We start from the raw sequence: 3241 nt of genomic DNA on the forward strand, positions 1-3241 counted from the left end.
ATGTAATAAAGTATACTGTTTGAATTTTTCTTGGGTATAAATACTTAGTATTATCTCAGGGTAGGCTAGAAGGAATCTTGTATACACATTTCTATATTCAACATCTTAAGTACAAACTAATGTATAATCGTTTATATAACTTAATGTCATTTAATTGGACCTTTAGGGACTAGATTTGGACTTTTAGGATCAGGTTGTAGGTCATCACAGTTCTACCTCAATCTTTATTTTCTATCTATTCGAATCTAAGGGATGCCTTCTCTTTCGCGAGTTAATTTTTTCTTTTCTAGATTCGATTTGTTGTTTGTTTTGTTTTAGTTACTCTTCTTCACTCACTCAATCTGGTCGTTTCCTTTATTTTTTGAAGTATATTCAAATTTGTAATATATTGTGTGTTGAAACAATCAAATTTTATACTGACTGGTCATTTTGAAAAGCTAATATATTTTTCTTCCATGTAACTAAACAACTAAGATATGGATTTGTGTCTTATGGAAAAACAAAATAGGAGGGGCCACATTTGAATCTTCATACATGTTAAGAACTCAGGGAAATTCATGATCTCACACCAACTATCAACTAGTTGCCTTTTTAGTCGCAAGCTACTAATTTAGTTGTTGCGTTTAAAATCATTTGTCATAGCTCAGTGTCAAATAGAATGACAAAATTTATGGAGCAAGTGTTAACGTTCTTGAATTTATCAAACTAAAGTTCTTTACTTTCATACAAAATGTTGTTGACAGAGTTCTTTATGTTCCTGCAAACTGTTTATAGAGTTCTTTACTTTACTTTTTGTTTTTCTTGTAATTCAATATTCTGGCTGAAGTCATGCATTAATTCTTTGCCCTGTTATGTTTTTTTTTTGGTGAACTGGATAATATTATTAGCAAAGAAGCTTAAGTATCATTACAAAATAAGGGAATAGTATTATTCCCTGTATATATGGTATCATTGGTTGCTATCAGATTACTATTATGAGTAGAAATTTCCCTTGAATAAGTAGTTCCTAGTTTATCTGCCCAAACTGCCTCATTTGCGAACATCGGAGGAACTTGCAAAATCCTTGTGTGCTCAAATAATCGCTTCTTGGCCCCTTCCTTGGCTAAGAGGTCGGCTACCTTGTTCTACTCTCTATAGGTATGCGAGAGTTTCGGATCTCCCAACAGTTGCATCAATGACCTGTTCTTTGCCCTGTTATTATCGTATATTGAGTTGGTTGGATTAAGAGTATGACACAGAGGGTCAACCAGGGCCTAGGAATGACCACGAATCAAAAGGGAGGATCCCTTGCTTCACATATAATATATCGGTGAATGTTAGCAGCGGCGTTTAACAACGCAAAAAGATATAGATAATGGTTCAGTTCATGTATAATAAAACACCAACACTCAGTTCTAAATTAGCAATGGTTCAAATAGAGTATGATTTAAGCCTAGTAATATGAATGGATAACTTAGGCACCATGTTTGCTTGATAATAAATTCCATGTATAACAACCCTCACAATAGAATCTTCAGATCTCCTTTCTTGCGGAAAGATCCTATTATATCTTTCACGCCAAAAAGAATACACAGAAGCTCCCATTGCAATCATGTAAACATTAGCACCTCGACTCTAATTCAAGGGCGTTAGAGCTATCCATGGAACTCAACTTCTAATTCAAGGGCTTTAGAGCTATCCATGGAACTCAAGTCCTAATTCAAGGGCTTGTGGTTTCATCTACTGAGCTATACCTTAAGATTAGGCTTAAGTATACTAATCTAGATTGGTAAATTGTAATTTAACTATGCTATGACACTGTAATGAACTTACTCGTGAGTAATAAAGACATTTAGTTGCTGAAAAAAAAAAGGCGAGAGATGTATTTTATCGATAGGTTAGATTAAAATTACTACAATATCAAACATTTATCAAGATATTTGCTTTTTATTGGCTTATGTAACCTTACTGTGTTGAATAACTTAAAATAATATAGGGATGAAAACAGCGAGCTAGAGAAGGCACGAGGCATTAAGAAGGCGATGGGGTGAGATACTGATGCGTCACCATTTTTTTTAAAAGATGCAACATTTTTAACTTGATACATTAATTTCTAAATTTTCCATAGTTGCACAACTTGTTCCTTTGTTTCCGACATTACTGCAGTTGCACAACTTCTTCCTCCATTTTTGATATTAACCATTGTTGCACAACTCTTCATCCTCTGTTTTTTTTTTTCTGCACAACTTCTTCTTCCTATAGTTTTTACACACTTTTTGCACAGCTGTGCACAACATTTTCTGCCTCTTGTTTTAATTTTCTGCATAGCTGCTAAGTTTCTCTGTTTTTTTTACTTTTGCCCAATTTTTATTTCTGCCTCTGTTTGGTTTTAGAAACAGATTAATTCTTGGTTAATGCATCTCAAGGCTTTTCTAATTATTGTTTCTTATATTTTTGCAGCTTTGTTCATGTATCTGGATAATACTTGATGAAATTTAAACTACTTTTGGGGGTGAGTCGTATACCTAATCTAGTGATAGATTTACACGTACTATACAAATAGTTACTTATCATCTTTTCAAAATTTTGAATATTTTGAAGGTTGAAGTTCAAGACAAGATGCAAGATTAGAAGATGCACAACCTCATTATTTTGCTACGGATGTCATGCAAAACTTGATATCATAGTCTAGCTCTGAAGGTTATCTAACTATTTTTTTAAGAAAATGTTGAAACCAAAATCAATGGATGTAAACTGATTTTTTGAGATTAATTAGATTTCTATCTTTCTGGATACATATATCGAGTTTTTGTATTGGCACCTTTGGTAGCAATTTTATATTTATTGATGAAATGTATAATTCTGTGATATCAAGCTCTAGGACCATTGGTGGTCAATTAGAGAGCAGGTAGCTACTCGTCTCTAATGATTAATCTATTGTGTCTCTAAAGTATAATCTAGGACCAGGTAGTTGTTCATCGCGAAAAAGGTTTAGCGACCAGAAAATAAATTCTTCTCATTAATGTAGAACGTCTATTTGGGACGAGATATGTCGTCTCTAAATACCTAATAACGACTAGTTTTTTTACCGTCACTATAGATGTTTAACGACCAGATGTTTGAGTCCGTCCTTGTTAAGATTTTGCGACGAAAGCTATTAGGACGGGGTGCGACAAGCATTTTGCCGTCGCTATTTCTTAATTGGGACGAGATTTGGACTTTTAGTGACCATATTTCCCTTCCTTAGAGACTGTTTTTCTTG

General features: G+C 33.7%; 1 long non-coding RNA gene across 1 annotated transcript; it reads left to right on the forward strand.

Annotated features, from left to right (window-relative positions):
- Positions 1-1406: 1406 nt before the first annotated feature.
- On the forward strand, positions 1407-2797 carry LOC102605416 (uncharacterized). Its single transcript, XR_001472626.1, has 3 exons — positions 1407-2026; positions 2440-2491; positions 2581-2797. It is a non-coding gene; the product is annotated as an uncharacterized lncRNA (long non-coding RNA).
- The last annotated feature ends 444 nt before the right edge of the window (positions 2798-3241 follow it).

The sequence above is a fragment of the Solanum tuberosum genome, unplaced genomic scaffold, assembly GCF_000226075.1.
Source record: "Solanum tuberosum cultivar DM 1-3 516 R44 unplaced genomic scaffold, SolTub_3.0 contig00146, whole genome shotgun sequence".
NCBI classification, from domain to species: domain Eukaryota; kingdom Viridiplantae; phylum Streptophyta; class Magnoliopsida; order Solanales; family Solanaceae; genus Solanum; species Solanum tuberosum.